The sequence below is a fragment of the Podarcis bocagei genome, assembly GCF_964188305.1.
Source record: "Podarcis bocagei genome assembly, chromosome: 1".
NCBI classification, from domain to species: domain Eukaryota; kingdom Metazoa; phylum Chordata; class Lepidosauria; order Squamata; family Lacertidae; genus Podarcis; species Podarcis bocagei.
Window position 1 is genome coordinate 85,217,484 of NC_138125.1, and position 13,425 is coordinate 85,230,908.

The 13,425-nt window shown below is 49.6% G+C and overlaps 2 long non-coding RNA genes across 2 annotated transcripts; one reads left to right on the forward strand and one right to left on the reverse strand.

Annotated features, from left to right (window-relative positions):
• Positions 1-362: 362 nt before the first annotated feature.
• LOC308584589 lies at positions 363-12,426 on the reverse strand. The gene is made up of 5 exons (XR_014006935.1): positions 12,295-12,426; positions 12,081-12,116; positions 5,863-5,968; positions 2,059-2,120; positions 363-1,257 (listed from the first exon to the last, which is right to left on the reverse strand). It is a non-coding gene; the product is annotated as an uncharacterized lncRNA (long non-coding RNA).
• Positions 6,138-10,184, forward strand: LOC308584724. Its single transcript, XR_014006989.1, has 2 exons — positions 6,138-6,442; positions 10,090-10,184. It is a non-coding gene; the product is annotated as an uncharacterized lncRNA (long non-coding RNA).
• Positions 12,427-13,425: the final 999 nt, after the last annotated feature.

Consider the following 13,425-nt stretch of genomic DNA (forward strand, 5'->3'; position numbering starts at 1 on the left):
TCATTTCCACTGTGATCAGTTTCCAGTTCCAACTGCTTGGTTGCTAGCACTTTTCTGGGAGTGGGGAATTGTATATGCTACGGGGGGTGGGGGTGGGGGAAGTGTGAATATCTCCTGCCATCTGGCTCCTGCATGTAATTATTCATATATCTCCGTTTTTAAAAAAATAACAACGCAATAAAGATTTAGAAAAGCATCTGAAATCCAGAAAACAGTTTGTATTCTCCATGATCACCCTTTGCCTGCAACAGCTAACTAGCTTGGTTATCAATAGTGAAAAAAGTTCAAAAAGCACGTGTGTACTGTTGATGGACTGAAGTGCAATGGAAAATAATTTCCTACCTGCATTTTTTGTTTCAGAGGTAGTGAGTAATGAAGTGAGTGAGGAGCTATCAAGGGAGGTGATATGAGTGAATTGGCCTGGAATGTGGGGCCCAGCAGACACCTGGAAGATAACAGTGTCAGTGAGAACAGCCTCTCCATGTGACAAGTGACTGAGTCTTTGCATTGAGCTGGCTGCTGCGTGTGTGGCATAGATCAGCCTTTTGCAACTTGGTGCCCTTTGGATCATGTTGGACTCGGGCTCCTATCAGCCCTAGCCAGCAGGCCCAACGATCAGGGATAATGTGGGCTGTAGTTCAAAAAAGCGTCTGGAGGGCCGAGGGCGCCCGGCTGGGGGAACCCTGGTGCAGATTATGGCATCAGTGTACACAGGTTGTGGGAAGTAATGTTGTGCACATCTGACATCAGGACTGTTCCTCTGCACAGCTCCTTGGGCTGTGTGTCCCTGATGCAGATGATGGCACCAGTATGCCCACTGGTTGTGGGAAGTGATACTGCACTTATGAGATATTGGAAGTGTGCCAGCAGCACGAGGAAGGAGCCGGGGCTGTTTGATGCTGGCACTCGGTTTTGCACCAGCCGCAGTTCCTGCCTGTTTCACCGTGTCCCTTACAGCACACAGATACAGCCCTGTGTCACTAGGCTGAGGACCTTGAAGCTCAAGACTCATTCTCTTTCCATTCTCCAGCCAATTCCCACTCAGCCACTCCTCTGACTCAGTCAGCTTCTCGTTGTACTCAAAGAGGCTCCCGATATGCTGTAGCTCTTTCTTCCCAGGCAGCTGGCGATACCAGAAGAAATTGTAGGGTGAGCTTTCTGAATGGGAGCAGTTGAGTGTCTGGCGCCCCTTTTGCAACATGCTGGCGAAGAGAGGCTCCTGGGTGACCTTCACTGTAGCTCCAATGACCAAGAAAGCTAAATGGAGAGAAAGGGCAAAATCAGGTGGGGCTGTGGAAGAAAATCCCTGGAGAGAGACTGTGGATTCACTGAGCCAAGGGAGGTTAAGTAAGAAAAGGCACCAGTTCCAGACACACTGGAGGATATAGGGGTCCCCAAGGATGGCAATGGCTCAGGCCACCAACCTGAGTTTGAGAGTCAGGCCCATGCTCATATGAAAACACTCACCACACCAAATGATTACAAGGAAGAAGAGGGAGCAGAGTTTAAAGAAGCCTTGGGAGAACTGAGCTGGTGCTGCAGCCATGTCAGTCTGGGTCTGCAACGGCAACTGGAAAGAACCCGGAAGCTGCTCAATTTCCTGCAATGGTTGCAAGGGTTGATGTTGGGTGGAGGGGGGCAGGGTTAGGCAGGATGTGCTGCCCCCACAGCGACAGGGTGGGGCTCTTTCCTGTTGGGTGAAGAGTTAAGCAAAAAGACTAGTGCAGAGCCTGAGCTGAGACACAAGTGCCACCATCAGGCAATACCTTAGGAATCCTAATCAAAATGGCATGACAGAATGAGCGAGCTTCTCACATAGGCCATCACCACACTTTGCTTATGTTCCCTTTAATCCTGGGCTGCAGGGTGGGGGTCAGGCAGATTGGCTGAGGTTGCCTCACTGTGTCTAATGGTAGGGCCAACCCTGGATACTCTGAGTGCCTCCTTTGCAAAGGCTTTGCCCTTTTCACCGACACATACTGCCTTCCTCTGCGGCACCTGCTTCTCTGCTGCTGCTTGTGGGTTTGAGGCTAATTCATGATACCCTCCAGCACTTACTGTTCTCTTCGCTGACATCTCAGCCCTCACTTCCTCTCGCTGCTCTGCGGTTTGACTTGTTCCTGCAAGTCGGTGGAAAAGAAGTCCGATTCTAGGCATGTTGACTCAGGTGAAAGCCGCAATTGTTTGCAAAGTCCCCAAATCTCTATGGCTCCTGGGTGAAGAGAAGGGTGAGCTGTAACCAAGGCTTTGAAGATGTTGGCCTGAACAGGCCTCTCAACCACTAGGGGTTGGCGAGATTGGCTCCTGCCAGAGGCACACAATTCACGTATCAGACTATGGTGTGCAGGACACATATGTGTGTGGTGACATGTTGCCACTGTTGTGGTGGAATCAAACGTGGGAGAAGCTTCCCATCCTTCTCATGCCAATTTTTTTTGCCCTTCCTCCTCGCTTCCTCTCCTCACTGCAGTCACTTTGAGTACCTGGGTTGTGTAAAATGTAGTAATTTCTAAGGTGGCTATTGTGATAAAGTGCTTTTTTGAGAGAGAGAGAGGGAGAGAGGGGAGAAGGTTCAAATTCCATGCTCAGCTCAAAGTTTGCACTATGATCTTGCACTCTAACCTTCTGATACAGAAGAAGAAGAGTTTGGATCTGATATCCTGCTTTATCACTACCAGAAGGAGTCTCAAAGCGGCTAACATTCTCCTTTCCCTTCCTCCCCCACAACAAACACTCTGTGAGGTGAGTGGGGCTGAGAGACTTCAAAGAAGTGTGACTGGCCCAAGGTGACCCAGCAGCTGCATGTGGAGGAGCGGAGACGCAAACCCAGTTCCCCAGATTACGAGTCTACCGCTCTTAACCACTACACCACACTGGCTCTCAGCTCCTTGCCAAGGGCACAAGGGACCCGAGATATGCCTCTGCCCCACTCTGACATTTCCCTTTTTGTTTTCCTGTTAGTTTCTTCAAGGATTAAAAAGGATCTAGTTGTTAACATTTTGCATAGGTGAATGGTGTGTGGATTCATTCTGCCATGTTTGGAATCTCTGCCATCATCAGTTTCCTGGATCCTTCCCACTGGGAAACAAATAGCTCTTCTTCTGGACAAATAAAATGAAATTCATTGTGGGCAGAAAATGAATCCATTCCCAGCTCCTTCCTTACAGTATGGTTCACACTCTTCTTCATCATACTTTTCTCCCATGGTGGCTGCCCTCGTTTTTTAAAAATACGGGGCTGAATGAGGCCTTCAAGTACAGCACACAGTCAGGGAATACCTGATGCTGCAGTAATTCTAAAGTTAAGTAGGTGTGGATCCTTGGATGGGAGACCATTTCAATCCCATGCAAGAGGAGAGTGTGATATTTTTGGAATCTGACGTGGTCCAGTAGTTAGAGGGCTATGACCTGGGGGACTAGGTGGGGCGAATCATACAATTTAAGCATATAAAAAGCACATTCCCCACCCCAAAGAATCCTGGGAACTGTAGTTGGTTAAGGGTGCTGGGAACTGTAGCTATTTGAGGGTTAAACAGCAGTTCCTATGGGTGTGTGTGTGTGTGCTTTAAATGTGTGGTGCATACACAACCCTAGCTTCAAATCGATGCTCAGCTCAAAGCTTGCATGGTGATCTTGCACTCTAACCTTCCATAAAAAAGGTTATTATTGTGAAGGTAAAAAGACCTATGTGTGCACTTGCCTTGAGCAACTGGAATCCAGCCTGGGATAAATATGTAATAAATATAAACTGATTAAGCCCCTTCCCCACTCCACCCTTTGATGTGCTAAGCTGCTAGTTCTATTCTCCTCCTGTCTCCCTGCAAGCTGTCCCCTCCCCAGCCCCCAGCATTAACAGGGTGGAGGGAGATGCTCTCAAAACATTTTAGTGGTGAGTATATATTATTGCTCCTTTGGCTAATCAATGCCCTGACTACCAGAGCGAGCAATCAAGATTTAAAGACGTTCAAGGAGATGGGCCAGCCATTAAGACATATGAGTCACTATGAAGTGCATATTGAAACCGGTGCTAAGATGGGCTGCTTCAAATCCCTCTGCAGTACTGTTGAATGAGAATATATTTTACCAGGGTGAATTATGTAGAACCAATGGAGGGCTTTATTGAATACATAACCAGAGAACAACAGCCTCCGGCCTGGAGACGCAGATCAGGCCAAAGTTACAAGGCAGGATCTCAATGCAGCAAAGAGCAACTATGGATTGAATCGGGGGTGGGAGGGAGAAGGGGGAGCTAAATTAAAACCAAACGTTGCTTTATAAACCATCTCTCTGAAATGAAAGGAGAAAATGTGTTTGTATTGGGGGAGGGCCGCCATAAAAAGAATTTTTTTAAAGCAGCAGGAAAATATTAATCACGAATTTTAGAGGTGTCAGGTGTGGCCTCATGCTATGAATCAACCTGGCACAGGATCAGGAAGGAGCAGAGAGGAGGAAGGGTGGAAGGGAGCGATCCCTGACCACACTGTCTTAAGTAGGTCACACTTCTTCCGGGAAGATCTGCCCTTTTCTTAGCATGGAGCTGACTTTTCCCTTCAGAAAGGGAAACAGCTGTTTCTCTGCACTTGATGCAGACTGTGTGACTTTGCTTTGCTATGTGGAAGTTCTGCCCACGAAGCTTACATACCTGGGATGGTTCGTTCGCACATGCAGCTGCTGATGCTGCAGTTGGCAAGTGATCGCGATGAGTGAGCATGTGTGAATCAGCCCAAGGTCAGCGGATCCCACAGCAACGAGAGATGGGCCTCCCTTGGGAAGCAGGGGCGGTTGCCAAAGAGGCCCACACTTCCTCCTGACTCCTCTCTATGAGTGTCTTGGCTAGACGAGGAGGCAGAGGGCCAACGCATTAGTGCTATAAAGGAGATTGCATCCTTCATCCCTTCTGTTTATTATTAGTGCTGGGGTATCCCAGAAGCCATCATTTATTTCTCAAGAGCCTCCTGTAGGAATTTCAACAAGTGCAGTCATCTCATGCAGGCTGCCCATTCTCCCACCAACCCACGCACCCTGCCCTCACTCCCCCTGATTCATTAGGTCTGCTTGATGCTGGGTTCAGGCAAAAGTGCCCACTGCAAAAAAAACACCTGCCTGCCATCATTGCCCGTGCCCTTTGCCCTAAGGGAGGGGCAAGTACGGGTGCTCTTGCCTGTGGGAGGCTCCAAATGCCATGGTATTAGCAGCCCTAAAATAGCATGCAACCCCAGACCATTGCCTGGAGCCATCTTCTGTTAGAAGCCGAACTTTCGCAGTCATGGCTTCAGGTTCTTATAACGCTCCCTAAGTGGAGTCCTGCTGGATGAGATTCAAAGGTCCATCAGTTGTGGCCTCCACGCTCACAGTGGTGAACCTGATGCCCACGGGAAGCCCAGAACACGAGAGCAACAGCGCTCTCCCGACCTTTGAATCTCATGACTAGTAGCCATAGACAGCCTCGTCCTCCATGGATTTATCTAATCCTCTTTTAAAGCCACCCAAGGCAGTGGCGGTCACTGCTTGAGAGCCAGTGTGGTGTAGCGGCTAGACCAGGGTTCAAATCCACACTGGACCACAAAGCTCACTGGGTGACCTTGAGCCGGTTTTGGCCTCTCAGCCCTAACCCACCTCACAGGGGTGTTGTGGGGGAGGTGGGGGAGAACCATGTACCTTGAGCTCCTTGGAGGGAAAGGCTATAAATCAGGCATGGCCAAACTCGGCCCTCCAGCTGTTTTGGGACTACAACTCCCATCATCCCTAGCTAACAGGACCAGTGGTCAGGGATGATGGGAATTGTAGTCCCAAAACAGCTGGAGGGCCAAGTTTGGCCATGCCTGCTATACATACATACATACATACATACATACATACATACTTGTGGGACCAAATTCCATACTTTAACTATATGCCAAGTGAAGAAGCATTTTCTTTCATCTGTCCCGAATCTTCAAACCTTCAGTTTCGTTGATTGGTCCTGAACTCTAGTATGATAAGGCAGAGAGAAGAAAAACTTGTGTCTATCTGTTTTCTCCACACCAGCGCGTGAGAACCACCAGCAGATAAGGAATAAGACTTAAGGAAGGGCAGTGAGGATGCTAAGCCTGGGACTGATATGAGAGAGAGAGAGAGAGAGAGAGAGAGAGAGAGAGAGAGAGAGAGAGAGTTGTCGCTAGCAAAAGAGGCCCTGTTGGGGCATTAAGAAATGGCAGGCCTTGGCCAGATGGCAGAGGAGGGACCGTCAGGCCCAGATGCTCCAGGATATTGTGGCTGAAGCAGGAACGAAGCATCATTTCAGTTCTTCATGTGCGCAGAGCACCAAATTGCTTAACGGCGCTTAAGCAGAGTTTGGTGCGTTTGACGGTGCAGTGGAAAGTTACGTCCAGCAGGTGGCACTGCGGAACTATGTCTCTCTCCTCCGGAGGCAGCAAGTAAGGGACGCAGCGCCCAGTCAAGAGGTGAGATAGGGGATGGGTGAGAGGGTGGGGTGGGGTGATACAGAGACCCCGCCCCACGTAAAACGGGAGGGGGGAACTGTCGCAGCCAACATAGCTCACATCCAGCTCTCATTCATTTATTAAAGCATTTTCTCCTTCAAGAGATGGAATGCATAATTTAGCGACGGCAACGTGCGCAGAAATGAAGTATTAGTAATTTAACATTTCAATGTTAGATGGGATGCAGAAACATGGAATGCCGCAGGTACCGCCCCCCCCGCCCCCCCACTTAGTATTTAGCCCTTCGTAGGTTCTCTCTGTGTGGAGAGGCACTCACCGCGACACCTGGGGTGAAAAGATGCTTATCAAGTTGTTGAAAGTCCGCATTACAGTATTTTCGCAAGAAGTGCCCCTCAGTTACAAGGACCAAGCAAGGAAGTCTTGACTTCGTCAGTGACCAGGAGTTTTCCATGTGCTTCTACAACTGGCTACCAAAAACACTAAGATGATCGATCAATCAATCAATCAATCAATCAGTAGTCTTTCCCAAAGACTTTGGACTATTTCCCCATTTGCCTATCTGCTCTCCCTCCTGTGAGACATGAGTTAAGTGATGAGTTCAGTGGTGTTATTATTAGCCCGCTTTGGCCCGTTGAGCTGTTTAGGGCACTAGCCCCACAGCCTGATCTGCTGTTCCAGGTGTGTCCCCTGCCCCACACGTCTGGTTTACCTAGTAGAGACTGGCCTGCTAGCCCCCAACCACTGCTGGAACATAGTCCGAAGCTGAAGCCAAAGGACCATTGGCTCGGCCACCTCCCTGAAGCCCGCCTGATGATGCTGGACTCCAACTCCCACCAGCCCTGGCCAACGGACAGGGATGACGGGAGCTGGAGTCCTGCCGCATCCGCAGAGCCAAAGCTTCCCCATCCCTGGTCTAGCAACCCCTAGGCAGGAGTCTCTTCGGACCCTGCCTGGAAATGCCGGGGACTGAACCTGAGACCTTCTGCGTGCAAAGCCGATGCTCTACCCATGGAGCTACGACTCTTCTCAGCTGTGCTGCGACCCTTGTGGGTTGTAAGGAACCACATCGATCAGAAACTGGGCGCCCAATAGCCACGGTTCCTACTGTGGAACAAGGCTATGGGTGTCAACTTCTAGCAGGGCTCCTGCGCATTGGGCAGAACCCTGCAAGCAGAAAGGAAGCCGGTGAATGCCAGGCTTAGCTTGCTACATTTCTTCACGCCAGGCTGCTGCTAAAAGGATAGGATCAGGGAGAAAGAAAGAAAGAAAGAAAGAAAGAAAGAAAGAAAGAAAGAAAGAAATCCAAATGATCGAGGGCTGACAAAAGAGTGGATTCCCCCTCCTCTTATAATACGGTATTATCTATATGGCGATGCTAATTTATTCAAATGCACGCGCGCGCACAAGTAGTGAATAGATGATAGATAGACAGACAGACAGATAGATAGATAGATAGATAGATAGATGATAGATAGATAGATGATTGATAGATAGATAGATAGATAGATAGATAGATAGATAGATAGATGATAGATATAGATAGATAGATAGATGATAGATAGATAGATAGATAGATAGATAGATAGATAGATAGATAGATAGAGGTAGGTAGGTATTAGTGGTTTTAAAGACATTTAACAGGGGATGGGGGAGGGAGTTGCTAGCGGTTAATTAATCTGGAATAAAAGAGTGTAACCATCTTTCCACCACATACAAAATACTTCATCTTGGGGACTTGGGATTCATTAGTCCGAATAACTACCATCTGCTCGTTTTCTGTTCACAATGGATTATTAGAAGAATGCCTGGGCGTATTGTGTGGGGCGGAGATCCACTCCATAAGGATCTCCTGATCGGGGGTACAATGCAATGGATACAGTGGGGTGGCGCTGAGTGTGCCCTTAAAGAGAATAGCCCTTAGGCAAGGCTAGTGTACAAACAACTCCGCAGGCGTTTCCGGGGGTGGCAGGTCAGCCCTGCCGGCTCCTCTCTCTGCCCACCTCCGAGCCATTCCCTTGTACAGTATAGGAAGGGAACGTAGAGAGGAAGCATTTTGGACTTTCTTCCTGCGTTTAATTCAAGGTTCAAAGAAACTTCATGCACACTGAGGCCAGTCGAGATTATATATACAGTATATCCCTCCCGCACCCGAAGCCTTTTCAGTGCTTCCCAACAGGCAGTCGCTCAACAGGTGCAGCTTTCTGGCCAACCCCTCCCAGCTTTACTTCTTGAATTTCTGCCTGCCGATTAGCTCTTAAAGGCACAGGAGCCGTGAGAAACGCAGGTGAGGGGAGTATCTGATGACCATTCATCACTCTCCTCTCCCCCCCACCCCCCGCCACAAATATGCCTCGAGATAATAATAATAATCCCGGGGCGCGGGGGAAGGCAGCAGCGATGAGCAAACCGAGGGGCTGAGAACGGGAAAACAACGTGTTTTTTGCTGCTTAACAGGGAACAGATGGCGCGAAAGGGCTGCATCTCCTCCTGCGGGGGCCGGGATTAGAGGGGGGGGCGATGGATGGATGGAAGTGGGGGCCCAGCAGAGACAAGCACCAGGAAGGATTAAACCCCTCATCTCCCGATGGGGAGCAAGCAGGAAGGGCGGCTTCTCTTTCAGGCCCCGCCCCCGCCCCGCCCCTTTCATTCATGGAGGGAGCGGGCCCGAGGAAGTCAGAGAATCCCCTGGAGCTCAGCTTGAGCTGGGAGCTTCGGCTTTCTCTATCTTCTTATTACAGTACAAGGAGGTCCCTAAAAGGCTGGAGAGTGTGCGCGCGCGAAGCCCTCATCAGCCCCTCTTTCCATCCAGGGGAGGGGCGCGAAGCCCTCGGGGCGCGCGTCTCCGGGGCGCGTGCAGAGTGCATTTCGACCCGCTGCACTAAACCGCCGCCCATCCGGGAACACGGACTTCCCGAGCGCGGGGGCGTCGGTTCCAGGAAGGCGAGGCAAGGCAAGGCGGGCCGCTCCCCTCTTTCCTTTAAAACAGCAAGAGCAGCAGCGAGGAGTCCTGCCCTGAGCAGAACAGCACGCACCGATCCTGGCTGGCCCGGCGCCTTCTTCCTCGCCAGGAGGACCTCCTTCGTCGCCCGCCGCGTGGTGCCAGGATCGCCACGCACAGCAAACCCCACCCCACCCCGTCTCTCTGGGCAGAGGTGCCAACTTGAATAAAATGGGGGTGGGGGAGAATCGATCACATGACACGCACACTATTTGAATGCCAGTGCCCATCAGCTTGAGAGGGCCCAAAGGAACATTGGCTCCTTTGCCTCTGGGTGTCTCGCTTTCTTGGCACAGAGCATCCGGTGGTCAGGTCTTCAAGGCCAGAAAGCCTTGAAAGCAAAGGCTGCAGCGTTGGAGGCCCAGGCATAGTCCCATTGCTAAGACCCCCCCATGGAACATGGCCATGCTGATGATGGGCGTGCATTGTTTCAAAAATCCGAGTTGTTCCACCCCGTCCTTTCTCCAAAGAATGCAAGAATGGCACACAGTGTTTCCCCCTCCCTTCTTCTCCCCTTTGAACCTCACACCAACCCTGCAAGGTAGTCCCAGGCTGAGATACAGCGACTGGTCCAGGGTCACCCAGTGAGGATTTTCACCCTCATTGCCCCACTTTTGTTCTGACGGTCTCTAACCACTATGCATTACAGGAGGAGCTTCTGAGACAGAATCGCTTGAGATGTCAACCAGCCCCACACCTTTACTGGAAAACAGCTTTTTTATAATAATGAAACACCAAAACGAAGTTCTAAAAAGGAAATCTATTTTTGTTGTTAGTACACTGGCAAAATGCCCTTCATGATGACATGACAGGTGCTGTGTGTGGAGAGAGAGATGGTAGTTTGAATTCAGTAGGACTTGAGTTGGCATGGCTAGAATAATTGTACTGTAAGCTAAATGCTGTAAGCTAAACTGCAGCCCCTCTTGGTCACAATGCAGTGTGACAGCTATGATGGGACTGGGCTTTCATATTGCTTTAGAAACACTTGTAACTCATTCTCAAACAAATATCTGCATGAGAAGTTTGAGATTTTGAGGAGCAAAATAATCTTCTCCTCGACCTCCTCCTAAACCTCATTTCCAGTTCCAAAGAAAACAATGAACATTCATTTTGAAGTAAAGGAAAACATTTCAGTGTATCACACTTACTGGAGACAAAAGTAATAGTGCAGTATGAAAATTGTTCTTCAGACAATCTGTCTGAAATGAGGGGTAAGGAGCTCCAGGCCATTAAAATTTCAAAATAGATTAGGTTTGCAAAAAATAAAACAGAAAAGAGACCATAAGTAGCAGAAGAAAAAGGTGGCTGTGAACAGACAAATGCTTCGGTTTCCAATACTGTGACAAAATGTTAATTGCGTTTTCCAAAATGTCCTGTGAGCAAGAAAATCACAGGGGATGTTGCCTAGAGACAGAATATTTAAAAAACGATCGTTCTGGAAATCTGGGTGCCCTGACATTGCTCTCTTGAATGACTCCAACCAAGGATCACCTTTCTCCTCCCTGCACCTCTGTTTTCCTATCTGCATAACTGAGATAATGGGTACAATCCCAAATCATTAAAAGTAATGATGCCATGGCCTTCAAATCCAAGGAAATGAGGGCTAAACCATTTCACCTCTCTACTGTGAATTGTTTAATACATATGGATGCATGGAGCTAGTTTTAAAAAAGAAAAGAAAACCCTACAGGTTAGTCTCTGTTACACATTTTAAAAGGTGGCATTCCATCTTTTAACACAGTTCCCTAGGGATAATAGGCAAATCAAAATGGTGAATACAGTATTGGCCGATAGATAGCACCTTGCTTATCAGAGCAAAAGGTTATGACCCTTTAAGAAATGAAGCAATACCAAAGCAAAGCCGTCTCTCTATCCTGCCTTTCTTCCTGCAAAGTAATACACAATGCAATCCTATACAAACCTCCAGCTGGTGGGCCAGAACTGATCCATGGGAGCTTTTTTGTCCAGGTCTACCTCCCTTCCTGCTCCTCTCTGTGCATAAAGCAGCCTCCCATTAGAGCCAGTGGAAGTTCAAACCGAATTGCCACATCAGGGAGCATTTTCAAGGAGAGGGTAGTTTGCTGCATATGTGTCTACTCAGAAGTAAGCCCTTATTAAGTTAAATGGTGCTTACTTCCAGAAAAGTGTGCACGGGAATGCAGCCTTATTAGACTTCATACAGACTTTTCTCACAATGAGGAAGGTTGCTACTTGCATTTTCCCCCCAAATATGAGACCTTGGGCATGAGGAACTGACCCTTCCTCCACCATAAAGCCTCTGTCCATGTGAAGAAGGCTGTAGCAGGACTTAAACAGAGTTGATGCTTAAGCTTCCATATGGCACTTGAATTCCATCACACCACATAAGGTTAACTGCCCTGTGGTTACTTTTGTCAAGTTTGGACCCTTAAGAAAATCTATTTGAAGGAGGAGAAGGAGAAATGACCAGTCCCAAGTTCAGCCAGTGAATCCAGAATCCAGCCAGGCTATGATGGATCCACTTCTCTCAGGCCTCATGACTTTCTGGATCCTATGCTGCTAGCCATGATAATGTTTATTATAATTATCTGTAAGGGAAAGGGTTAATCCTTGGCACTGGAGCATTCGGGAGTGGGAGGGAAGGAGCTGGTTGCCACTTACTCATGACTGCAAATTCCAGGGAACGTGTTTCATGTTCTGGGGATCGCAAATAGAAAGGGGGAAACGTGTTAATTAAGACAGAATACAGATGAGGGGGGAAGGGAGAGAGAAAAAGGAGGAAAAAAGGAAAGGTGAGGTGGAACAAGGGGGGTGCAGAGCAGGGAAGGCCCAAGGATTTTTGCACCGCTGCTTTGGGGGGAATATTTATACCTACGCAAAGGTGCAGATGCGGGAAGCGTTAACCCAAGAGATGTTGGCTCCTGAAGCATAAAATCCAAAGGGCATCTCCTATCTTGGTTACAGCTGGGACGGGTGCCCCAAGGCCAGAAGGCAGCGAGGCCAGAAGCCGTGGCAGGCGGAACCGATTCATTCCAGTTTTGTTCCCAACCTCCACGCTGCTGATGTCCACCAGGGCAACACTGAGAGGGAGGAAGGCGACAACCTGGGACGCAGCATGGCCTGGCAGTCTCTAGCGCCACCTACCGTTGGCCTCCCTGCCTTCCACCCTACCAGCCACCGGGGAAGGTGTCATCCTGTCTCGCGCGCCCCATTCACACCGCACTGCAGCCCGACGGGAAGGACAATGGCCTCCCGCCCCACACCCAATCTAGGCTGAATCCCAACGAGTTTCTCTTTTGCTAGGGAGGAAAAAGTCCAGTGCTGTTGCATTCCCTTCCTCCGTCCACGAATTTCTCAGTCAACTGCCTCCTGGTCCTGCTCCCCAGGTGCTGTTCCTGCTCTCTCTCGCCCCCTCTCCTCCCCGCCGCAGGTCAAGAGCTGAAGGGCATGGTGGGGAAGCGAGGCCAAAGTAGTAAAAACGGTAGCTGCTCCTTCCTAAATGGCCCTGGGAAGGAAGCCGGAGAGAGGGGTCCCCTTGACCCTGTCGAAGGTTTTCACCGCCCCCCTCCCGATCTACTGTGCCAGCCGCCCTGCCTCTCCCTTGCCCTGTCCGCCCTGGCGCAGCGCTGTGCTGAGAGGCAGGTGCGCGGGCGAGGACGCCGAGAGGACATCGGCCAGGCCGCTGGCGGAGCAGATCTGGGCAGGATGATAAAAGAGGGAGCGTCTCTGGGGACAGGGAGAGGGCTGATTCCGGAGGTCACAAACTGCGAGGGAGGGGAAGGAGCGCAAGGGTTAAACACAGCTCTTGACGCACGTGACCACGGGCTTGTGAATGAGTTAACTCCTTAACTTTTTTTTTTAACCTCCCCTTTTGCACCCTCGCCCAGTCTGAATGAGAAAAAGGGCGCCGTTCCTCTTTCGGCTTCTGCTGATGAGGCAGTGCTGTCAGGAGGCGCAATCCTGCGCTAATCTGAATGGTTCGATCTGGATTAATTAATCCGGAGTG